Raw genomic sequence first — 25,663 nt, 5'->3', positions numbered from 1 at the left:
GCCAGGACCTGGCTTATTCCCCACATGGTGCAGTAGGCTCCTTTAATCTGCTTCTCTTCTGCCGTCCCAGAATAGATGTTTCATTCTACCCTACCAGAACCGGACAAACAGAACATCTCTGTGCTGCGGTGATGGGTTTCACCAAACTTGTACCTGACCCAGGATGCTATGGGAGACCAAAGAAATGCACATTTTAATATCTTTTTTACCTTCTTGTTCTCTAAGTCCTTTTCTTTTCCTTTTTATTTTCACCGTTAATGGATTTCCACAGTATTTCTCACATGAATTTAGAGAGCTAACTGTCAGCTGTGAAAGGTTGTTTGCCCCACGCTGAAGTTTTGGTTGCTGCTAACTGGCTTGCAACTGGTCACTTTGACTCCGTTTCCCTTGTTTTAAGATTAAGAGGATCAAAAAATTGTTCTGCGAATGTGGAATTTTTCTGCAGTTTATCTTCATGCCATGACTGTGGTTTCAGGTAGAGCCCTGACAGGGGGTGTCTGCTAACATTGCTCCTTTGGCAAAAGAAAAAAAAAGGGACGGGTTCTCAATGATTTTTTTCACATGCAGTATCTGCCTTTGGTACCCCCGGCTATGTGGGGCTGATCTGGATTGAACCCACCTACAACTGCTGTTTGCTGTGTAGATGAGATTTTTAGGTGACACAATAATAATATTAGTTATGCATGAAGTGTTGGATTTCTGCTTAATTCTGGTAGGCTCGCAGCAGCAGAGTCCCTTTTTACCCTTCATTTGCCTCAATGAGGGGAGTCACCGCGGTCATATGCAAATCTTGCCATAATTACCCACGACTTTCTCACTTCCACAGTGACTGGCTGCACCAGAGCTTCCACTCCAGGTCTGCTAGGAAACTTCACCTATGAGCTTATCCTCTACTCAGAAATGTTTCCTTTGCTCTCCAAAATTAACACTGATGCCAAGTTCATTCTGAAGCAGCTCTAAGCCCTGGTGTGGTCTGACAGCACAAAATCTTCTTTGCTTTGCAAACTACAGACGAGACTAAATTATTTTCTGGAGTTCATAGGTTTATTTTCAATAATGCAAGTCTAGAGTAACTCAGCTGGTTGACCACCAGGACAATAGTATATCTCTACCCAAAGTGGAGGGGTTACCTTTATGTCTCGGTGGAGCAGTGAGGGTGTGAGGTTTATTTCAGACTAGGAATATGTCTGCAAATAGACATTCCTGAAGGGTAATAAAGTCACTTAAGTGTACACTCAACCAAACTGGACACCGTAAGTCAAAAGTTATGCTGTTTTAATGAGAGCTTTGTAATTAGGTTGTTCATTTGCTGGGTGAAACTGTCATTAGTAGAGGAAGGTTTTATTAATTCAGCTTTTTATATAAAGAATATAATGAATCACTAACATTCTTATAGATACAGACTATGATTATTTCTGCTTCCTGCCTTGCAAACATCTTGTTTCAAATTAGGTTTATCTGCTGTCTAAAACTAAATACAATGAATAGATGTATAATAAAATCTTTTAATTGTCTTAGCATATGTTGCTTTTATTAGGTGAGAATAATTGCATTCATGGGATCACCTACAAAGTCCTTTAGAATATAAAATTGAAATGGCTTCACACTGAGTGCACAAGTCCTTCTGAGCCGTGCCATTTTCCCCTTCACTGCCTCTTGTCCCCCTTTCGCTGTAAAGTTCACATTGAAGTGTGACAAGAGACACTTGACAACTGACACATGCTGGATCTTATCAGCAGTGAGTGCAGTCATGGGCCCTGACTGAAGAGCGATTGTCATTTCTACACCATTTATTCCTCTCCTAGCCTCATTGCTTGCTTCCTTTCTGAGGAAATTTTCCCTGTTAAAGTACTGTACTTGTCGTTCTTTTTTGGTGCATGTCTCTGGGATTTTTTTTTCTTTTTTTTTTTTTTCCCCTTACGAAAGGATTTTGTTATGCATTCATCCCATAGGCAAGCCTGTAACAGACTTCCTCTAACCTCTTAGTGTCAGGACTGCTCTAAGCTGATTCAGGCTAATAAAAGCAACCCAACAAAGCTTTGATGGTGTCATTACATCCTCCTTAAATCCCCTTCCTTGCTAACATCCAATAATTCTATTACCTCTAATCAATTCACAAGCTATTTTATTTGAAAGGCAGAGAAATCAACTTCAAACCACGCTGGTGCAGTTTGCCCAGCATTCACAGAAGGTGATGATGTTTCTGCCATGGCTTCAATTGACTCTTTAAGTGAGTTCTGGGCCATTGAGCAGTCTGAACTTTTATCTGAGCTCTGCCAGCCCAAGCCAACAACAGCAGAAAATGGCCTGTTGTGCCTCCTGGAAGTTCCTCCACTTGTACGTGACACTGTGTGTCATTTCTGTAGTGTAGATAGCATAAGCAGTTGATAATTTTAGAGTACCGAGTATAAGGCATCGCCTTATTACAGGAGTTTTTAAATGCAGGAGTTTGCCCAGTCTATTTTAAATTCTTTGTTCCTATAATGCTTTGTATTGGAGCTCCCTTATTTTTCCTTTTTTGAACAAGAATTTTGCTGCTATTGTTTTAACTTACTAGAGCTTTCACGCATGCTCAATCCCACCAGGGTGATTTTTGGATATTGTCATTAATACTGCAGAGATGTCTGAGCAAGCTCTAAGGCTATGTTCATGCATCGTTGTCTGACGGGGGTTGTGTCTGCCAAAAAGCTTATTGCCCCCGGCTCACGTCAAGCTGCACGTCACGATCGCTCTGACAGAACTGCTGCCACTGTTGCCCTAACATAGTTCTTGCAAAGTAAGCCTGGTATCTTCAGCAGCTTAAATAATAGGTCTCTGCTAAGGCGATCTTTAACTGAAACAAGTCTGGAGCGATTAGGTGAGCAGCTGGGGCTGCAGGTAGCGTAGGGTGGTAACTGCTGGCGGACAGGTAATGATGAGCAGCAAGATGTTGGGCAGAGGTGCTAACATCCCTACCTGACACGGAAGCAGCCAATAAAGGACATCTGAATGTACTCTACATGATCAAGCTTGGCTCCCCAAAGCAATTTCAGCCAGACCATCTACCCACAGAAATTTACCCTTTTTAGCATGGTAATTATTCCTGGCTACACAGCAGCGTGAAACATAAATGTACGTTAGACATGAAGATACCCTACGAGCTTGACACTGAGCACATGGATGACAACAGGTCCTCACCCCAAAGAAACTAGGGTGTAGTTAGGAGAATACCCTGTCCATAGCTTGCTGCTGAGGACAGTCTTCCTGTTCAGAACTAGCTAAATTTTATCTGGGTCAAGGCTCTGTCTTGTTTCTAATAGACTTTTTAAAAGTGTGTTGCTATTGTCACTTTTCTTAATGAGAAACGTACATCATTTCATCATACATTGGTTTCCTCCTTTATCTCTTCTGCTATATGAAAGGCAGAGGGGTGGGCATCCTGTTTTCTCCCACGCTGTTGTAGTTGTTGGTTTCAGAATAAGTTGAATTTAAGCTCTGAACTGGGGAGGAATTCATTGCAGTCCTTGTGTTGGTAAGCATTTACTCATGCAGAGCCACTGGGATGACTCAGCTAAGCGTGGGCGGCAAACCAACACAAGTTAGGATTGCTGGCACTCTGTAGCCAACACCTATTTTGCTTGTTAAACCATGGTGTGGACTGTTTGGAAATATGAGGGCTTTGTTTTCTACCCTGTATGTTCCTATCGTAAGCATAATGCAAGTCTTTTCTGTAAAAATCTGTCAATCAGATATAAATTACAGAAGCTTTTCAAAGCATGGTTCGGCGACGTTGCTTGTAATTTCACTTGTCACACGCAATACACCTTGTACAACAGGATTTCATCGCTCTCAATTGCCAGGAGAGATTTCTAAGTATACGTGACATGTAAATGACACCGGTGTCACTGCACATAAGCCTGTGGTTACGCTTGTGTCTGTTCCCATGTGCGCTACCACCGAACCTGCGTGTCACAGAAGTTCACGGCTAGGCTAAGCGCCGGCATGCTTCGCCTCGGGGATGGCCGTGCATCCGAGTTGCGGACGGCAACTCACCCAGCCGAGCTGGCCCCCAGCTCGCGTGGGTGATCCCTGCGTGCGCCACAAGCAAGCGTCGTCCTGCTCAGGACGTGCAGCTTGTTTCTGCACGCAGCTTTCTTGTAGAAAGGACGAGTGGAGCGAGGATGGGCTCCTTGACCATGGTGAAACTGGATGGTTTCGCTGCAGCGGCAGCTGGCGGAGGGGTGCTGGGGACAGCCGGTGGGAGCCCGTGGCAGTAGCATCACCGGCAGGTATTCCTTCCCCAGTGCTGAGTGAGAGGCCGAGGATGGCAAGCGGAATAATTGTTTCTGATTGAAGCAAAATTAAAATGTAGAACCTGGATGGCGGTGGTGATTTACGACACTGTAGCTGAACTATAGGTTTTAATAATGTATTTTAGCTCCTACAATGGTGGAAGAAATGCACCAACTTCTATTATCCTAAAAAACAGAGGGAGGTTTGCATGGAGGTACTTGTTCCAAAATGCAAAGTTCATCTGAATTTCTTTTTCTGATCATCTCAGGAAACAAGGAAGGTTTAAATGTGCTTTTAGTGCATGCGAATGACCATCCTGTTAATGTGCATGGCCATGAGAATCTAAGTTCAGTTTTCCACAGTACCTTTTGTTTTTTTAACTCCTCCAGTACACCAGCAGGTAAAAAGTACCCAGAGAAGGTATTGAAAGTAATTCAGAATAAAAAATTGTAGCCTGTTGAATTAAATTCTTTGTAGCAGAATCCCTGGACTTCCAGTTCAATATTCTTTTTCTATCATGATTTATGACCCGAGTCATGACAAAATTCTGCCCTACAGTTTCAAGAACATTCAAGGAGAGAAGAGGTAGACAGACGATTTACAAGTTAACATTTTCCTTAGGTCTGTGTACTACTTGTTTATTTAGATTTGCTTAAGCAGACAAAGATCACGTGGGAATGGTTTTTGTTAGTGTGTTTATAGATCAATCATAGTTTGATTACTGTAAGTCTATCCTGTTAACAAATATGTTTCTCATCAAATATTAATTAGACAGGGTTTCACACGTGGACAATGCTGTGGAACTTCATCACTCTGTCACAATGTTCATCATTGTAGGTTATACATGAAGTGTTTTGTCTACTGTGTCCCTTCTTTGTTTAAGGCCCACCCTAAGCAAATGTAATTTTCTTTGCATTTTAATATAGGTTTTCAGTTTATTGATCAAAGTGTTGGAGTTTATTTTCTTTAAAATAAGTTTTTTAATAGCTTTTCCAGTATGAAAACATTTAAAACAAGCCCCAGCTTCTGCATTTCGTAGTCAAACATTAGAGAAATACAAATCCTGAATCCAGTTCTGGAGTTAGGCTTGGTGGGTTCATAAAACCAGAGAGAGGAAAGTCAGAAAGATTGTAGAGAAGATGGAAACAGAAAGGAAAGTGGAGAGGGAAGCTAGACAAAGTGGATCTGTTAGTTAGTTAAATCACCCGTGGGATCAGAATCCGGAGCTGCCCATGGACTGCCGTCAACAAGGGGCTTTCTCGCCTTTGTCTCTCTGAGGTCAACACCAGGTGTAAGTTAGAGAGAATAACATGAACACCATGGTAATTCTTAAATCAATTTGGTCTCCAGATTCTCAGTGTTAAGATATCAGGGAATCCCAGGCAGAGAAGTGGTTGGTTTGGAATGGATGAACTGGAAGGAAAGGAGATATAAGCAAGGGAATGAGTGGGAAGAGAAAGAGTGAAGATCAGGAGGAAAGACTTATGAGAAATTGTTCTGTATTAGGATGTAAGTGGGATGATAATTTATTTTGTTCTTGGCACAAAGAAACTGCTTAAAGGGAGGAGTTATTAGCTCTTCTTGATCATTATGCCAAATGGGGAACTTGGAATGTGGACAACTGGGAAAACAGAGGTTTTGAGGAAGAAGCTGACTGACTCTTTTATTAGTACTATCTGCACCCAATGTAATTGCCATCTCAGTTCTGGAACAGCAAGTAATGGCTTTACAGAAGCAAGGAATGTAAAATAGTTAGTCCTCTGAGTGGTGAAGTCTAAATACATGCAGTGTAAGCAGCAGTTGTGGTTATGTTTACTATGGAGCAGTCTGAAGAGGATGTTGTGCAGACTAACGCCGACGGTGCTGCAGTAACACCGTGTTCAAAGGGTCAGGTTTGACACCGTCACAGTACTCGGTGCTAGAACCATTTGGGGTCTGCTTGCTCACCAGTAAAGCCAGAAGAAAAAATTGTCACTGTTTTGGGAAAGGTTGAGGACAGATTGCTTTGACATTCAGTAAAGCAGGGAAAGACCCCGTGCCCATCATCAGCCTCCTGTTTTGCACTGTTATTTCTTTGCAAAATGATAGAAACCGTTCATCTGAAACACATGTCTAAGCATTAATCAGGGCAAACCCATCAATTCAACAGTGATACTCTATTTTATCCAGCCTATACACTGTAGCAAGAAGCCACATTACTTCTGCATTAATTCTTCTCCCTTTCCTGTATATTTTTGTCCTTCCGCCTTCTGATTGGTATTTGTTGAAGATATCTATGCACAAATAGCCTTTTTCTCTTGTGCCCTTCCTGCCCACACATTACAATTGAGCCCAAGTGACACGACAAGCTGTTGCTGTAGAAGGTACTGAGATATAAACAGAGAGATGCAGCCTTTGTTATCTAGACATGAAGGAGGAAATGGAGAGTGGGGAGGGGTGTAGATTGTTATTAACTTGCAGTTGGAATGGATTCGAGCTGCAACAGCAGTGGAAAGGTATATATTTACCTTTAAGTGTCTTGCTTAGTTTTGTGTGTTCATATGAGTTCCCTTTTACGGTGTGCAATTTCTTTCAGAGATTTCCAGAATTCCCTCTTCAAAGGACTCTTGCAAAGCAGCAGAGCTATGCCATCTTAGCAGAGAAAATTACAAATTACTAATTTAAGTGCTTCTTAGAATCATTTTCTTTTTGTTTCGTATAATTTCCACACTTATAAAATCAAACTTTCAGTTAAATGTTTATACAGTAATTCAGTCAGCTTAAGCCATCTGCTAGCGTGGCATCTGCAGAGTTGTTTTGATGCATACTCAGTATTGTTTCCTTCACATATCTTGTAGCCTTGTTTTTGGTTGCAAAAGGATCTTCTTTTTTTTTCAACACAAAAGAAGTGCTGTTTATATCCCTGGATCTAATTGTCAGCTTTATTTCCAAACTCTACTTCAAATCAACTTCTTATGCCTCTAAAAACCTTATTCTGATTGACGTTTACTTTTCAAGACCTGTATTCAGGCTTATCTTGCTCTTTTATTATACTTGCCTTTATATCAGTATTCAAAAAAATCCTTATCATTTGTGAAGAGTATAGGTGGGCTTGGAGCATTAGTATTCATACGTGCATGTTAACAACTGTTATAACACGTACCAGAGGGAAAATATTATTTCTTGTAAATGCTCAATAATTACAGTCTTTATTGCATCAAAACCTGTGTTTTGACAGATAGTGGAAAGCTTTCAAAGCTTGTGTGGGATGGATGACAGATAGCTGCAGGTGGAAAATATTTTTTTAGATATTGGGTTTTCTATCACTGATACTGTAAATATTCTTCCAAAATAACATTAACCTTCCAAACAGGGTTGGTAGTGTTCAATGATAATATGTGTATTAGCAAAAGATACCTGGGAAATAATTCTTAATGGTTCCATCTAATTAATCTATGGTTGGGACATTAATGTCTCTTTTCATTAAGTTGGGAAGTATGAAAGACTAGAAAATTACTGCTGTGCTGGATTTAGAGCTTTAGGTATAATTTGAATGGATGTGCTAAATTCTTGGTCATAACTTGCACTAACACCTAGTCTAAGAAAAATTAAAAGGAAAGCTTACCTGCTATTGCAGTTTATAAGAATACCTGGATGCTTTTAAGCCATTTGTAGCGTATGCCTACGTGAGTGGATTGTTTTATACATCTTATGACACATTCCTCATTTATTTTCAGCACATGTGATACCTTGGTTTGTGTAAACACCAACACAGAAAAAGAAGTTGGATGGTAACTTTTTCCTTTTTTTTTTGAAGTCTGCTCTCTTATTGGGTAAACGTTTGCATTTGCAATTAAGTTGCGTCAACCAGTTATAACTCTACTGCAAATGAGGTCATGAGAAGTCTGAGAAAGTTCATCTGAACTTGCAGTTCTTTTGTTTGGAGTGTAGATGTTCTGATCAAGTTTGTGCTTTAGTCAACTGGACCTAACAACATGATTTGTGCTGAAAGCCTAACTCCTGTGTTTTAAGAGTTTAACGAGCACAATAGCAATGCTGCCACCTCATTTGGACACATCCTGGGTTTTGTGTGAAATGCCTGAGCCTCTGCAGTTTCAAGTGTCTCTCGAGTATTAAGATACCTCGATAACCTAATAGGATTTCAGGTTTTCAATGAGTTTGCGAGTAATCCAGTTGTGTTTATTCCATCTTGAACACTATGTTTGTAATGTTGGGTCTATTGAAGTCAATGGCAAGGCTCCCACTGACTTTAATGGGATCAGGATTGCAAACGTAGAGAGAAAAGGCAGTGGGATGTAAGAGCTCTGTCAACCGCCTTTAATATTGCACCTAAATTGAGAACACCATTTCTCTTACTTCGAGGTTGTGGGGATGCTAAAGTGTACTTGACAGATGTCTTGCCAAGGGTTTGAACTGATTGCTGAGAAGTAGCTCTCAGCAGCCCTCTCGCAGACTGATAGTGAATGCAAGTTGGGTTTGAGCATCACTCCATTCAGAATGATTAAATGAGGCAGAGACAAACTATCTGACATCAAGGGCTGCCACCTTTTATTAGCCCCTTACATCATGCAGAAGGCCAGAAGGCACCAGCCAGATATGTGGGCAGATATAAGATATTCAGATTCAAGCTATGCTTAACTGATAATACTCCTGGAACACGAATTAACTGTGTCTGGCTCCTGCAAGAGTTCAAATCTGACCCTTTATCCTTTTTTTCATGATTAGATGGATCATCCCAAACTGTAGACTATGATACCATTTCAGATGACCGGTAACTTTCTGAAGAATGATTCTTTTCCAAGAAAAAGTACAAAGAGCTGAGACACGTGGACTAATTTTGTACTTGAACCGTTTGTTTCATAGATGGGACTCCCTATGGTATGTCATTCCTTGAGAAGTCAGCAGGGGTCACTTAAGTTCATTATTTTGCAGCAAATTCACTTTTGGACTTGTCAGAAAGTAAGAGCTAAAAATCCTTTAGGTGTGTATCATTTACGTCACTGAGTGATTTTTCCTTCTATAATCTAACTAGGCTGAAAAAAGTGATCAAAAGTATGTAAGGAGAGTTAGTACAGCTCTAATACAGCATTTGGACAGAACATAAATATATTTCACATGTTGCCAACTGAAAAAGATTGTGCCACTTAAGAGCATATTGCACTTTAATAGAAATTTATTGTCAAAAGAGTATTCTCCTAGAAGGATATGGCATTGTGGCAAAACAGGGGATAGAGATCTTGTTACAGACCATCATTTTTACTTGTATGAAGCAAATGGAAAAATGCTGAGATAGAGTCAACTGGCCGGTATCGACTGAAAAGGATCTTCTGTGCATTTGCTGGGAAGCCAGACACGTTTCCATTCCTCCTACTGGAGAGAGCAGGATAGATGTGTATCCTGTCGAAATAATGTGTTTCGCTCTTTGAGTGACAGCATACGTGCATGTTCACACTGTGGAGGTGTGTGCAGCTCCAGCTCTCCAGCCCAGATGCTCCCCAGGCTCCGCATGTGCATGTCCCCCTTCCCTCCTGCAGCCATGGCCGCGCTCATGTCCCTCCTCTGCCCTGGCCTCTGGATGGAGCAACTTAGGTGTTGCCTCAGGAAAGCTTTGGCTGCATTTTTGGGAAGGCATACGGGTCCAAATATTGCAAAAGCTGAATTTTCAACATTTGGTTGCTTCTTAAAGGACTACTTAAGGAGATAATTTAAAAGAAAGGTCTACAAACCCCTTGTGTACTCTAGCTGAAATCCTGGAGTTTTCTGTAAGTCTGTTTTGTATTTCAGATTTTTTCATGTAGGACAACCAATTTATTGAAGTTCCAGTAGGATTCCCTCCTTTTCCCACTTTTCAAGATGGGTTCATCAGAAACAGTCTTGAACAACAGCCAGAGGAATAGCCCAAAGAAAAACTGTCTTTTGTCTTTGTGGTGGAAATGATGTTAGCTTGTTTGTAAGAAGAAAATCATGCTATTGTCAAGAAAAAATGTGGACACCCAAAAGCTGGGGTAGGAAGAGCCTCAGAGTGGTTTTGAAGCATTGGGTGGCAAGTATGGGCTTGGAAAGGGAGTTGCTCTAATCCGGAGGTGGTACCAGCTAGAAAGAACTGATGGTGTTTTGTAAATATCGTACAAAAAGAACAGAATTGCATGGGTTTCCACCTGTGTGATCCAGAAGACCTCTGCATCCATCTATTATGTACCCAGAGCAGTTGCTTTCCCTAGTCCTTTCTTTTATCTTACCTGCCTAACTTGATCAGGACACACTGTTTTCTTGCAGTGGACTTGGCATGCGTTGGCAGCGCAGGTTCATGCTTTTTGGTTAATGCCAGGACACCGAGCTGAGCAGCAGAGCTCTCTGGGCTTCCATTTCTCAGCCTCCTCTACCCTTGCATTACAATTTTGTGGCTAGATCGAGTGAGAGCTTCAGGAAAAGGAAGCTAATGGTTCTCGCAGATTAGACTGTCTTTTGCCAAAAGAGTTTAAGAGGTGCATGTCTTAGTATAACAGTATTGGCATCATTAGTACTGCAGCACAGAATGCTATCCAAGGAGCCTAGCTGAGGCTGGAAAGAGGTGCTGCAGACAAATGAAGAAGGCAGCATAAACCCTCTAATCCTTCCAGAGATAAAGCACTGAGGGTGTTGCATAGAGCTAATCAGGGACACATAAATTATCAGCATAACAGATGTAAGAAAGGGCATTGCACAGAGAAGAAAATAGAGTTCGGCTGAATATAGGTCTGGCCAGATGTGCAAACATACACCTAAGCTGATAGAAATAGGAGCAAGGAATAAGTAGTCTTCAGCAAAATTTAGGATGCCCCAGTAATGTCGTTCCTCACCTTACCTCTATTATGGAACTTACACCTGAATTTCTTTGCTTCCTTTATTCTGCTATTGATTAACCTGGGTAGGAATGTTCTCTTTTTACATTCCTTTTTTCTTTGTTACTTGGTTTGTTGTTGCAGTTTGTTCACTGTGTGGTTGTCTTAAAAGAGCAAAGGAAATTTGACATGGCAACTGAAAGCACGGAGATGCAAAGGTGCTTCATAGTCTGATGAGGTCAAGAAGTGTCATTATCTCAATGTACAAAACTCTGTTACTAAACATGAGTATGATTTGTGTCTGAGAATCTCTGTGAGCAGTACAAAACAATTGCATGAAAGGCACCTGTAGGTTGCTGCATGCTCAGATACTTTATTAGTGTCCACTTGGTATTTTAAGTGAGCAATATATATATATGTATGTAAATGTACGCATACATACTTGTATATTTGAATTTCAGTGTCTAGTAGCATTAGAGAAACTTGCCGCTGGACAGTATCAGTTACTGCATCTGTAGAATTACTGTTGGACATGTACTGATTTCCTAATAATAGCCAAAGTGATCATTCAACCTACATTTAGCGTGCCTGGATTTAAAATGCAAAACAGCAACAAACTTCATGCAAATGTCAACTCTGCCTATGTTCTAGGGTGCATGTCCAGAGGAGGAAACAATAAGTTTATTCTTCTCCCCAATTAGACTTTTGTGAAAGGCTCAGTTATGTCTCCAACTATCACATTGAACACGCACTAAAGCAGCACAGTAATGTGCCTTTTAATGCTTCTTAGGAGTAGATCAAAAGAAATGTCAGGTGCACTTTACATTCCTCCCGTGATGTGTCTGAGGCTGTTGGTGCGTCACCTCTGCGAGGGCCGTTGCTCCCAGCCCGCCGCGCTGGGGCTGCGGGCGCTCCTCAGGGACGCCTGCCTCCTGAAGTGCTCAGGGATTTACCACGGCACCGCTACACCTCGTGTCTCGGCTCCACAGTTTGCTGAAGCCGGTAGAGTCCTGCCGCTCTCACTGAGAGCAGGTTTTGGCCTTTGCTCTTCGGTGGGAGAGAAGAGTTGTTGAAATCGGTCCCGGAGAAAATGACTTAAAACTCAACATTCTGGAAGATGGAACTTAATTAATGGGAGCAAACTTGCAGACCTCTGCTGTAAACTGTTATTATTTTGTTTGCTTGCTTGAGGGAATATGTCAGAGCGGTGTTTACCTTTTCTTAGTACAAGCTTGCTGTTCTACCCGTCATTTATTTTTACGTGATTAGCAGGTGGACTTGTGGCTCTGTCACTCTGAACACAGGATGCTTAAAATGTGCAAGAGCCAACTTTCCCTAACAAGGACAGCATCGTCATTTCACTGGTCCCACGTTGCTCGGCTCCCTAACTAACCGTGTGGTGACTGATGCGACGCATTGCTAGCATGTGGCTCCTGGCAGAATACGGGGCTAATATCGGCCAAAAGATCGCAGAGTGCATTTAGTGTGTGAGACACAGCCAGGGTATCCTGGGCACCCACTTCTATACCAGACACTGTGAAAATAGAGTTGAGCCTCTGAGGTTTGCAAAGCTGAGTGGGTATAGCATTAAAATGGAAGACAAACGGCAAAGAAAAGGTACCCGGTGTCAGATATAGGATCACAACTGCAAAGCAGGAGACAAGGCTAAGGAAAGCATGTGAGAAGGAAAGGAGAAGCAGACGTGTAGGGGGAAAGAAGAAGTAAGGAAAGAGAAATGCTGCAGTGTGCAGGACGACATGGACGAGGACAAGAAGCTGGAATTAATGCAGAAGCGGGGAAGCAGTCAGAAGGGTTCAAGTTTTGTAACAAAGTTCATTTCTATATGTTTTCCTGTTTCAAATGGATGCTTTGAATAAATAGTGCTTTCATTTCCCATGAGGCAGAGGTGAATAATAAGTACCTCATCTGGGGACGCCGATCTCCCTAACATCAGTCATCTGCTTGCAGCCTTACGCTCCGGCGGTGCTTTGGCTGAGCAAATTAGCCTGAAGTGTTGTGCCCTTGGCTGGCAAATCCTTTCAACCCGGTTGAACGGACAAAATGAATACCCAGATTGTTCCTACGTCTGTTATTCTCTCGTGTTTATCTGGCTGAGCTGTCACTCAGGCCATTATAACTGTGGTGCACACTCAAATGACTTGTCCACTCACAAAAGCAGAGTCTGTTGATGATAAGCTAAACAAAACTGGAGAGCGACTGTTGACAGAGTTGGGGGATCTTGCAAATGTCTCAGGTAAAAGCAGAAATGCAATTTGGGAAGGTACAGAAGGAGCTTTTCTTACGCGTGTGCAGTTTTAAAGTGTTTGCTGGAATTTGTCGGCAGACGATAAGTGGGCATTTATAGTGAATTGGGTTTCGCTCTACTTTAAACAAATTAAGCAGCACGCAGAAGATTTCTGAAACTTGAACGTAAGGGTATATTGCTCTTACTAGAATTAGCCTGAAAAGTCATAATTTACACAGGCTTTGCCAGGACAGAGCGTAGCTGCGATGTGCCATGTGCCGTCCTCTCCCCGGTGCCGGCGGGAGGAGTGGCGAGCACCCACAGTGCATCGGGTGGGCTGTGCGGGGCTTGCTGGGGAGAGCGGCCAAACCTTCCCACAGGGCTCTGGATACAGTTAACCCTGGGATTTAATTACCCTGCTTCAGGTTTGCGGGTCCTGTGGGTTTGAATGTGTCAGGTGCTTGCTCCTTCCCAGACAGGGAGGACGTTTGCACGAGTTGGGGATCATTGGTTTTACTCGTAAAAGGACTTGGGCTTCTCAAATATCCAGCAAAGCACTGAATGACACAGGTGAAATGCTGTATGAAGATTTATTTCCCGACTTTTAATTTTTCCACAAGGACCCTGAGTTAGAAGTAGGACTCTGAGCCACTCCTGAAACTAATTTGATTGCGTGACATTAAATAACGTGGTGCCTCTCTGCTGAATGTGAATATAGCCAAAGCCTTCTTGGTCCTTTATCCTCATGTTTGTGATCATAATTAACAAGCTTCAAGTTTACAGATTGCGAACATGAACACAGTCTCAGATGTTTGAACAGTGCTGAGCCATGTAACAGAAAGTGTCTCCTCCAGCTCCTTCCCAGGCGGAGAAACTCATTCGGTGCTGGATTGTCAGAAGAGTTTTCCTCACCATCCCAGCATCCTACTTTCTGCAGTGGAAAGGGAAAAGACGGGACTGAGTAAGGCTGCGGTGGTTTAAATCCTCATAAGCATCATGAAGGAGCAGAGGGAAGTTTAAGTAAAGAAGGTCCTATGTCTTGCTGAGAGTTTGTTACGATTCACAGTTAGTGAGAGAGATGCCACTGAGAGCGTGGCACAGCACGGCAACATCTCTTTTATCAGCAGCTGGTGCCTTCAAAAGCCCAACCCCAGTAGCCTTGTTGGCTGTGATGATAACTGTAACGGATGGTACAGCTATTTTTCATCAAATGCTTGTTAGTCAATTTATTAGATTCCTAATATACTAATGCACTCATTTGGCAGGCAGCTCAGCAAACGAGACTTGCAGTGGAGTGTACTCATTCAGAGTCACGGTAACTCGCAGGTTGCTGATTTCTCATCAGCACTCCGAAGATAATTTGCAAATGTGCCATTTATCATTATGCGCTTTGTAGAAGCAGATCTTATGCATGGGATAAACAGATAAGAGTCTAATAATGAACATTTCCTTCCCAAACACCATTACCAGCTTCTAGAGTATTATATTTTATATACATTGCACATACTGCACCTATATGTGCATCTGAGTTTGCATGTGCTCGTAAAGTAGCTGGGGACACAGCTTTTCAAGGATGGCTAATGCACTTATCGATCTCTCTGCTGAGGGACACAGTTGGAGGAGGTTAGACGTTGTCTACCGAAAGACGTAAGACTTTTATCTGTAGTAGTTTAAGAAGTGATGGATGTGTGTGGACTTTTTCACCATGAAAAGCCACCACTAACCTTCCGTCTTTCCTTTTTCTCACCGGAAACTGTGAAAAGCCACTGGTAAAGCAACAAAAGGATTATTCAGAGGCTGGATGGTAAGGATTGTATGGCAGAGGTTGCTAAAGGAGCACTTTTTTTCCACACCAAAGATAACACGCTGTATGGATGCTCTGACCTGTACTGCTGTTTGCCACTGCATTTGACTTTGCATCGATGACTGCTTTTTATTTGCTTGTTCACTTTTTACTGGGAAGAAGTCTAAAGTAACAGTAGCCAGGCGAACAGTCTGCAAATGTGATTCCTGTCTCCTCTTGTGACATGCAGGGTGGAAGCCCTGCATACAAATCGTTACTACTTATTTTTGCTTCTGCAGATGCGATTTTATTAAATGAAAGGTGTAACAAGAAGCCCAGCATAGGAAGGAGCCCTTTTGCCAAATGGCTCTGTGTGTTTAGCTCTGCGACTGCTCTCCAGCAGGGCCGGGAAACCATGCAAAGATATTGATAATTGATTCCGTTTTATATAAGTTAAAAACTAGCTTTTCCCTCCTAGTGTGAAGGTAATGGGTTTTGTCTGTAGAAAGATAATAATCCTATGAACCATTTCTACGCCCTCTATTAAAGAATAGTACAGCTTGCACTTGAACATAATGCCCATGTCAGTGCAGCTTTTTAAACATTCATCTTAAAAGAATCTTCAAGGACTGGAAAGAGATCTTCCCCAGACACCAAGCTAAGTTTGAGGAACTTAAAAAGTCACGAAGATCCTGTCAATTAATGTGTTTATTCTTATACATCTACTCTGGAAAAAGCATCTTCAGACATGAAAGCTGTTTTCTTTCGATTAAAAAGTTGTCATTGCATTTAGTTTCCATAGATAATGCAGAGGGGATTTTTTTTTTTTTCCCTTACCGTATTGGGGGATAAATGCATCTCTTTTTTCTTCGTACCATTTTCCTCATAGGAATCTTCATTTATTACATGAACAAAAAAAGAAGGAAGAAGAGAGCTAAATTGAAACCTCGCTTCCAAATCTGTATGCAGGAGGTGACTTGATTTATAAGCTTAGGTAATTTCATTTTTGTTCACCCTCCTTCAATTGAAAGGCTCCCACAAACAGTGTTGCAGCACTGCAGGGAAGAGATGGGGAGATTTATCAAGCTATTTATCAAATTATTTTCACAGTCTGTCAAAGTCATAAGCATGCTAGAAAAGAAACATAAAGAGTATGTTCAAACAGAGGAGCATGTCTGAGTGAGCAGCCGGACTGCTGCACAGCCAACGAGCAAAGACCCGGCCAAAGACGTGGGGACTGCTCTTGGCTGCCGCGGCATCTGCCCTCAAACCCAGCCCTGGCACTAGTGGTATTAGACCCTTACCTGATGGATTATGGGCTGAGAAAATGAAATAGAAAACTTCATTAAACAGGAGAGGTCAGAGCAAAGGGGATAGAGTTCCCCCCTCTCCGAGTCTCTGTTGAGGTTTACTAATGGGGATGGTGTTGAATCTAAATGGTGCGCATCCTCGGTTGGGGAGTGAATCGCGTGCTGAGACAGGACTCCACGCTTTGGAGCAAACAGCCTTGGAGTATGCATCCTTGGTGGTGGGTCTTGGGAGACAGTGTTGGCAAAGCAGGGAAAAAAATAAACAAAAAAGCAACTGAGATTGAAGGAACCAGTCTAGTAAGAAATCTTTAATTTCTAATGAGCTTTAAAGGATTTGAGAGAGTTGATTTTTTTTTTAACAAACCAGTTCAAGTACATGCCTTCAGATTATAAAAGTACCTGAAATTGCCTAGAATATCAGCATGCATAGCTTGTTAGTATTTACATATATTTACATAGGAAAACAAGAGAAAGATCTACAGTTATTTACAGTCTACATAGGAGAAGAGAAAGGCAGCATAATTGTATTTCCTAAAATACAGTAGTTGAATAGTCAGCACATGCATATTAAGATATATTTGCATGATAGAACGCAAATGTTTTAAGACATACCTTTTTAACTCCCTATGCTAAGGTATAGCATATAAAGGTAATTTTTTTTTTGTTTTGTTTTGTTTCTAGTCTATTTGCATCAAGTGCTTTAAAATGTTCACTAACACAGCGGCAGCATTATTTACCCTGGCAATTAAAGCAACAGTACACACGATAATTTCCTACTAACTAGCAACAAGCTGCTGGTGAATGAAATATCTATTGTTTCTCATTATCCATCGACCAACATACAGGGATCTCTCCTTGTAAAGGCAGTGCCTAAGCTATCACCATTAATTATAGAAGTAATATAAATGAGACTCTACAGTATGTACTAAATGAAATATTAACAAGGCCAGTGTCTTTGAGCCTGAAAGATGCACTAACAGGGCACACTTTACAGCAGGCTATCTATGAAAATCACACATACATAATACAGGAGTGCCTGGCTTACAGCTCTAAGCCTAGACTTTAGAGGCCTGTTTGCTAGATCTGTATTATTGCAAAATACATTCCCTTAATTAGTTTCTGGAAGACAGAGTTAGTACTTAATTTCTTACCATGATATGTCCCCATCATAACACCCTGTGGTTTTTCAATGTATTGCATTACTGAAATGTGTGTGTCCATGTGTGTATGTGCATATGTGCGTGTGTATCAACAGATGAAAAACAGTCTTTATCTTTAAAACCTAAACAAACAGCTTGTTAAATACTTGTCCCAAAAGGTCACTTGCTTTAAAAGCATTGTGTTGTGTGGGTGGTTTTTTTCACTCATCTCTAAAATGAAAGTCTGTCTAAAAAATTATCTGTGCAATGAAGGAAGAAGCCACATGTCAGTATTGTGATGACATTCTTTGCGATACTGCGTATGAAAAAGTCTAAATTTCGACTAGTAATAGTATTAAAAAGCTATATAAATATATACAGCATATACAGTTACTGTATGTATACATACATTTATATAAAGTATATATATAATTAAAGTCAGGTACAGCAAAAACATAAAACATTTCAAGTCAGCCTAAGTTAATAACAGAAGTGATTTCAATGAATTGTCATCTCCATATGCCCAAACACCAGCCAGCCCTATTCTGATGATTTAGTTGCAGCAGCATATCTAATCTGTCTTTTGGCAGGATATGTTTATTGTCGACAACCTGTTTTGCTCAACTCTTCAAATTACCCTTGCCCAGAAGAATCCGCCCTCAGCTGGCAGGTTATGTGTTTCAGGAGGATTTCCAATGTCCTCCACAGGATTTCCATTTTTGACAGTGGCTGTCAAGTCGTGATAGGACTCATGTTTATATAAATGTACATCGCAAGATCTCAGAAAGTGAGTGGCAGAGATTTTCAGGTATGATCAGCTCCCAGTAGTGCTGCTGTGATGCCCAAGGACTGTCTCTTACACGCAGTTTGCTTCTCTCTCCCCTGGCCACTGTTGGCACATAAGGCAGGGGACAAACGATGGACAGCAACATAATATGGTCAACCTGATTGCACCCTTACCCGGTTACACTCTGAAAGGAAGATTGATAATTTTCCTCAGGGATTTTTCCCAAATCCAGAAATGAGCAGGAGCGTGCAGTAACGCATCGCTGCTCCATACTAGCCTGCGAGAAGAAAAGAGAAGCAATACTGGATCGTAGCAATTTGCACTCAGTGTTCAAAACTGCCACTTCCGTGGAGCAATGATGTCTTAAAAGTGTAAATCAGGTGTGAATGGGAGTTCAGCAGGCAGGAGAAGAACATGCAGAAGTGATCTGCGTGGAAATGGGATGTGAGTAAAAAGGCCAGGGTGAGCAGCCTGCGGAGCGTGCTGCTGCTCCTGCTGTTGAAATGCTGGTTGGGCAAGGTGAAGCCATATGCTTCATTAAAGTTTTTGAAGCTTAAGATGGCTCTCTGTCAGGCTTGAAACAATTTTCAGAAGCTGATTGTGGACTTTAATAAGATACTGAGAAAAGGAAGGAATACGGTGCTTCCAGGTGCTGTGGTAAGAGCATTCAGGTTGCACAGGCATAGGTGTCTGGTGCTGTCTTAAACATTGTATGGTTTTATCTGAGATATCTGTGAGGGGCTGGCAAATACAATACCGGACCTATGGGAATTGTTGTGCTCTTCTGAAGGACAGCTGTAGAGCATGTGCGATATCCTAAGGCAGCTCAGGTGTCTTAAGACCCATGTTAGGCAACTGAATCCCACCCCTGGTATGCCACGATGGCTCTTTCTAGCATATGCAAAGGGTACGAGAGATGAACCCATGGATCACCCTTTCAGGGGCTGGTTCCCTCTAAAGCATCCATTTTTGAAGAATTCAATGGTGTTTTGGCTAATAAGAGTTTTACCAAGTTCTCTGTGAGCTGGGCAAAAAGAAACAGTGTGAGAGAGGGAAGACACTGGAATAGGGCCCGGTGTAACAGAGAGCTTCACAGGTTAAAGAATTAAGTTTACACAATAGAGAAAAATATGCATGATTTTAAAAGGTAATTACATTTTTGTCAGCTATTTTGCCAACCTTGCTCTACATCTTTGACACATTTTAACAATGGTTTATAATATAACACTTTATACTTACACAGTGCTTTTCAACAATAAGCGTGAAAGCACTCCATAAATCTGAACTGGTCCTCACAACACCCCTGTGAGGTGGGTAAATAATAATACTCTCCCCATTTTACAGCTGGGAAAAGTGAGGTACATGGAGATGAAGTGACTTGTCCAAGTTCACTAGGGAAGTAAAAGTTGAAAGGAGAAAACCAACCCAGTTCTCCTGACTTGACGTCCTGTATTGTATTTTTTTTTTATCCCTGTGGAATGATTGCAGACAATCTGTTTAACCCTGGATGTTGGAGGTTGGAAGTTTTCAAGCACTATCACTGTCGTAATTAAGAACATATGGGGTGTTGCATAACACAAACAACATGGTGCATTATCAAAATACATTTATTACAATGGACACATTTTCTTTTGCAAAGTTAAAACCCAGAATGTAAGTTAAATATAGCTGCGTATAGTGAATAGTTGAAATAATCACTAGGTCTTAATGCCTCAAAAGTTGAAAACAAATCCTCTTTCGTGAACTACTGCAGTTTCCTTACTCAAAGAACATAGCACACTTATCTTCTATAATGTATGTAAAGAATACTGTAAATGTGTAAAGGTCTTAATGACGCTAAGAAAAGTTGCAGCATGAAACCAACTATTCTTTGCAAGTAGAGAAGCTGATGGAGTTTTGAGTCTTTGTAGCTGGGAATTAATTGAAAAAGGAATACATCCGAGAAAAAAAAGCAGACCTTATAGATTTCGGTTTATCCGTTGTATTATCTTCTAAGAGATGCTTTTCTGGTTTAAATGTGGTGATGGGGGAAGGGGAGGTGGTTGAGAATCTCTGGTTTAGATGTGGTTCGGTGAGACCTTTGAAAAGACTGTAATTACAGAGTCAGTTCAGGTCACGTTTTCCTGCTGGCATTTGGGTGGAGATGGGACCTGAAGTGAGCTGAGCCCGATTTGTTTCTTAGATCATATTTGGCAGCTCCAAAGTTTTATTTTTTTAGCTGCAGATATGATTTCAGTTTATCATACTCACCCAAAATAGCAAAGGCAGGTCTCAATTTCATATTTCCTTGCTGAAAAAGCAATCAGGGAATCGCGTTTTCTCCTATTTTTACAGGAGACTAATACATACATATTCTGAGTGTTACTCATAAGATAACTGTGCATCTGGGATTGCTCTGAGTAAGACGACTGCAGCAGGAACTGAACAGTTCTCCTGTCTTCTCACACGCGAGACTAAAACTCGTTCACTGCATCGTACGAAAAGTGACTGTCTCTCACGGCTCTGAGCTACCCTGGTAGGAAACAGAGCAAAGTAACGCCTGGAGTTGAGAAGTAGCTCCCTCAGCTAAGAGTGGCCTCAGCTGCGGCTGATACCACCAACCAGCTCTTAAGACTGCTCCTAAGAGCACTTCAGATACTGGGGAACCCTGAAGGTTGGGTGAGGGCATGATGATTTTAGACTTGCTAGCGTTTTTTAGAAGAGGTCATTGTGCTCCGCATTGTTTGCAAAGATTTGGGCTTGATGGGAAAATCTACAAATTCAACTCATCTGCTGAAACATTTTAACATTACAGAGAAAGGAGTAAGTATATTTTGAGAAAACTCTGCACCACAATCCCAGCCAGGGGGTTGCTAGCAATCCCCAAAGGAAAAAATCCATTCTGAGGGCAGTTTTCTTCCAGGAGGTAAGCCAAAGCTTGGGTGCTGAGCTGCAACCTGGAGCAGTGGCCCCCCCAGCCCGCTGTGGCCAGCCTGTGCCCAGCTTGGCCAGCTGGATGGGTGCACGTCCCTGCAGCCGCTCACCCTGAATATCAACGTCAGGCTCGCAACAAGCAACGGAGCAGATCCTCAGCGACTGCAAATCTGTGGAGCCTCAGAGAAGGCAAGGGAGCTGTGCTGATTTACACCAGGTGAAGATGAGGCTCGAGGAATAGAAAATTGCAGCTGTAACTTTAGGGTTTGGTTTGAACAATTTGGAACTGATCATTGTGGGAATAGGCTCCGTATCATTTTGTTTGTTATTCCAAGGAGATTTTAGATTTCACATCAAATCAGGAAATAACCCTTGCTGAAGCTAGCTGATGGAAAGCTTTTCCCTCTCCAGCAGAACGGATTTGAACTCTTCAGGGTGCTTTTCAGCGGCACAAAGAAGGTAGGGGAGACCCCATTGGTTTCATGATCTGGCGTATGGTCATACTACCTCATCTCCGCACTGCTGTGTAATGAGGTACCCCACTATAAATGGTATGTTCACAGTGCCGTTGTGTGGATCTGGTATTTTTGCGTTAGGGATGTGTTGGCTTTGTCTAATAGTCCTGAGATGAAAAACAGGAACAGCCTGAAGAGTTTTAAGGAAGCACTTGCCTTTTAATTTCACTTGAGCTGCTTGCTTTGAATCTGGCCCTTGTCAAACACTCGCCTCTCATGTCATTTTGAATTCACCTTTTTCCACTGGCCATCTTTTAAAATGCACGGTGCTAAACTTAACCTCAGGCTACCAAGATAACTGGCCTTTATGCTTAATTTTTCATAAGAAAATAAAACCCTTCTTTTCAAAGAAGCTGATCCCGTCTCACTGGCAGGCAATGTTTAGTGCTGTCTGCGTGCCCTTAACAGAGTTTAGAGTAGATCTTATTCATTTGTAGTTGATAAATATACAGATAAGTTATGGCTTTGTTTCTATTATTTATATGCTTGGTATGCAAACTTGCTTCAGAACAGGAATCTAATTTTAGAAAATAAACATGCACTTGAAAGTAGACAAATCTGAAAACTAAACATTAACTGTGTAATATGTTTTCTTATCAGTAACATAAATGGTATCTTAGAATACTAACGGATGCATTACATATATTAATGAGGGTTTTACCGTACAGTGTATCTCAAGAACCCCTTTTCTTTTACTGTTAAGATATTCAATATTAATTTGTATTCAGTGCCATCAGTTACAAATTGACAGCTAGCAGTTATGAAATAAATGCCTATGAACTAGTAGCTACTTAGTATTTTCATCTCAACAAAGGATTTTGGAAGGTTGGATAATTGAGATCTTTGAGCCTCAACTATAAATAAACAGCAACTGCTGTATAAATCCCACCCTGCTGCAGTGGAAGATTGTGTTACAAAACTGACAAATGATTTGCGGAAGAGAATGATGAACCCTTATTACTAAGACACTCTTCAACTTAATCCAAAACAAGATTCCCGGGTAATTTTACGTACGCTAGAAAGATTGATAGCGTGGTGCTTGCCTAGCAGCTTTCAAATGTTTGACTGGATCGGAAATGGCATTGAGGCATGATTAAAGATTCAGTTGGGCTTCTCACAAATTCTTTATCCTGTGTATTCATCATTGCAACCCGCTGCCTTTGTTGCAGGTTAAAGAAGGCTGACCCCCAGCTCTGGTGATTAGCACCCTGTACAACTGACAGACGTATGGAAAAAAAAAGTTTAGGTTGCCCAGCGCTTTTAGCATTGTTTATCAGTTGAAATTGTTGGGAGGGGGGGCGTTAATCACAATAGATCAGGGAGACTCTGTGACAACTGACAGGCTCATTGTTTAAGACATTTTTTAACGAAGTTGTTAACATTAATTCTTTTATATAGTACTCTAATCTTCTTCAAATTATGTTCTGACATGGCACAAACCGCTTGGCATTGAAAGTCATTCAACAGTGATTAAAGTGCTCTTTTTATCAGTTTAAGAATGTTTCATCTTGTATCAGCAGTATGGAATTGTTTACTAATTAGATTCCCTAACATCCTCTGCTGTCGTATGCTGATGATATGTGAACAGGAAAGCTGATGAGCAAAAAATTAAAACTTGTTATTAAACTGTCATAAGGCCCAACACATAAAGATGTCATTCAAAAGACTCTGTTCATGAGGGATAAACAATATTTACTGAGAAACTAAGCGGTTTCTCAGCCTGGCTAGGCATGGCTGGCAGTGCAGGCATTCTGCAGTTATCCTCAGCTCTGGCTCTTCCCAGAGGTTTGTAGTATCTGAGTCGTAGATGCAAAGGCGGAATTTGTCCCTTGAGGACCTTCCCATTCAGCACGGCATATATGGGGCTCCTAGGCGTCCCGCTTTGGGCGGGAAGTTGGGCTAGAGACCTCCTGACATCCCTCCCAACCCAAAGTGTGATTCGATTCCTGTGATTCTGTGACACTCGTGGGACCCTGTCCTTGGGCAAGTCACTTAGGCAGATCCTCAAGTGTCTGAATGCAACTAGCTCACATTCACCAAAGGCAATTCGATGCTTCAATGGCTTTGAGAATCTGGGTTTTACCTTCTGTTTCGTAGTTTTGCCATCTGAAGGAAGCTCCTAGGCTTGATGAGTTCATGTTTGTCCATTATTCTGAGATATTAAAGCTTTACCCTCTGTCAACGAAGGGATAAATATGACTGAATTTCTCTTAAGTAATAAGAAAGGTACTTTTCTTTCAATGATAGAACCATTGAACTTACTTCTTCCAAAACAGCCAACATGATTGAAACATTTAGAAAGAAGTAAAGATATACACAGCCAAAAAGCAAATGGCACATTGCTTACATCCAGTTCTCAGGGAAACACTGGAGGCATTGCAAGATAAAGTGCTTTGGGCTTCCAGCCACATAATCTTTTATCGCTTAAAGTAAATATCCTACGCTCACACAGGGAAAACTATTCTCTTCTTTTGGAATCTAGGTTGTGTCAATGTTCGAGGTATAAAGCACTGCTGTTATACTGTGGGACATTTTTCTGCCTGCTGAGAATTTTATTTAAAAGTCATCAAATTTGACTCATTTGAAAAGATAAATTATTGTTTGGTTTGGATTTTAAACTGCTCTGATAAACTTCCATTTTATGAATTAGCTGAATTCTATTAGAGCTAGCCTGAGTTTAGCTTGGCTGGACGGATGCTTTTCAGCAATAGCTTAAGGGCTCTCACTCTTCTTTGAGCAATTTAGTTTAATTTTACCTTTCTAATAAAAGTCCAGTTGAATTGCTTGCAAAAACCTAATAATACTCTTCAGGGGCTTTGAATCATTCTAAACAGCTGAATACGGTGATCATACCTGTGCTGTGGAGCTTTATAGGATAGTTCAAATGAGCATAGGAATTTTATTGTTCTCTATTAATATTATTTTTAGTAGAACTCTCTTCCATTTCTGCTACTGCCTTTAAGATACTTTCTCTTTTTTAAAAAAGATATTGGTTTAATAAGAGGATTACTATGTATTATACTAACTTTAAAAATATTTTGGTCTGTTGATAAATATATGCCTTTCAAAATACTTAATACAGACAGTTTTGCTTTACCTTGTGATGGGAGATAATTTCTAAGCTGTGGCGTCATCATTATCAGTTTAATCCCATCTTCTGAGAAAAATGCATGTCTTGCAAACAAATATGCCTTTCTTTGCCGTTACAAAATTGAGGTGCCTCAAATAAGGAGAATTGGGGCTTTTTAGACTGCTTGCTGCCCTTGAAGGATGAGAATGCAAAGTAGAGGTCTTCTGCAGGTTGACCCCCTAACAGCACCCTGAGTTTCCTTGGCTGTGACAGTGAAAGGCCAGAAAAAAAGGACTGGAGGAAAATCACAAGAGATTGAAGCCTATTCTCTTTCCACATTAAATTATCCTAATGCGGCAACATCTAATTTCTCTTCGTTTACTTTTTCAATCATATTTGGCAGCCTCTTTATTCTGATTCCTATCAGCTTGTAATTAGTTACCACAGAAAGGACTAAGATGTACGTAAATAATCATAAGACGCCAGATAAACTGTATCGGTTTAAAATTAGTGTTGTGTCTTGCTATGCGCTCTCACCTATTATCTTTAATTATAATTTACAAAGCAAACTAGCTTCTTGCCCTCTTTACAGCTATTCTGGCATTGCGCTTTTAATCTGTGCCAGAGAGTAGCCCATCGTCGGTGCCGGGGTGCTTGTCCCAACCCTGTGGCCTCGGTCTCTGGGTTTCTGTTGGAGAAATTCAGAGAAACCCATTCTTCCTGTCTGAACATAAGTTGACTTGGTATGAAAAAGAAAAAGACAAAGAAAAAGAAAAAGACAGAAAAAGAAAAAGCCCCTCCTGATCCA

At 41.2% G+C, this 25,663-nt stretch overlaps 1 protein-coding gene across 2 annotated transcripts in view; it reads left to right on the top strand.

Moving 5' to 3' along the window:
• Positions 1-25,663, top strand: part of WWOX (WW domain containing oxidoreductase) — a 539,453-nt gene that overhangs the window by 511,882 nt on the left and 1,908 nt on the right. The window lies entirely within an intron of this gene.

The sequence above is a fragment of the Harpia harpyja genome, chromosome 9 (assembly GCF_026419915.1).
Source record: "Harpia harpyja isolate bHarHar1 chromosome 9, bHarHar1 primary haplotype, whole genome shotgun sequence".
Classification (NCBI taxonomy): Eukaryota; Metazoa; Chordata; class Aves; order Accipitriformes; family Accipitridae; genus Harpia; species Harpia harpyja.
This window is presented reverse-complemented; position numbering and strand designations above follow the sequence as displayed.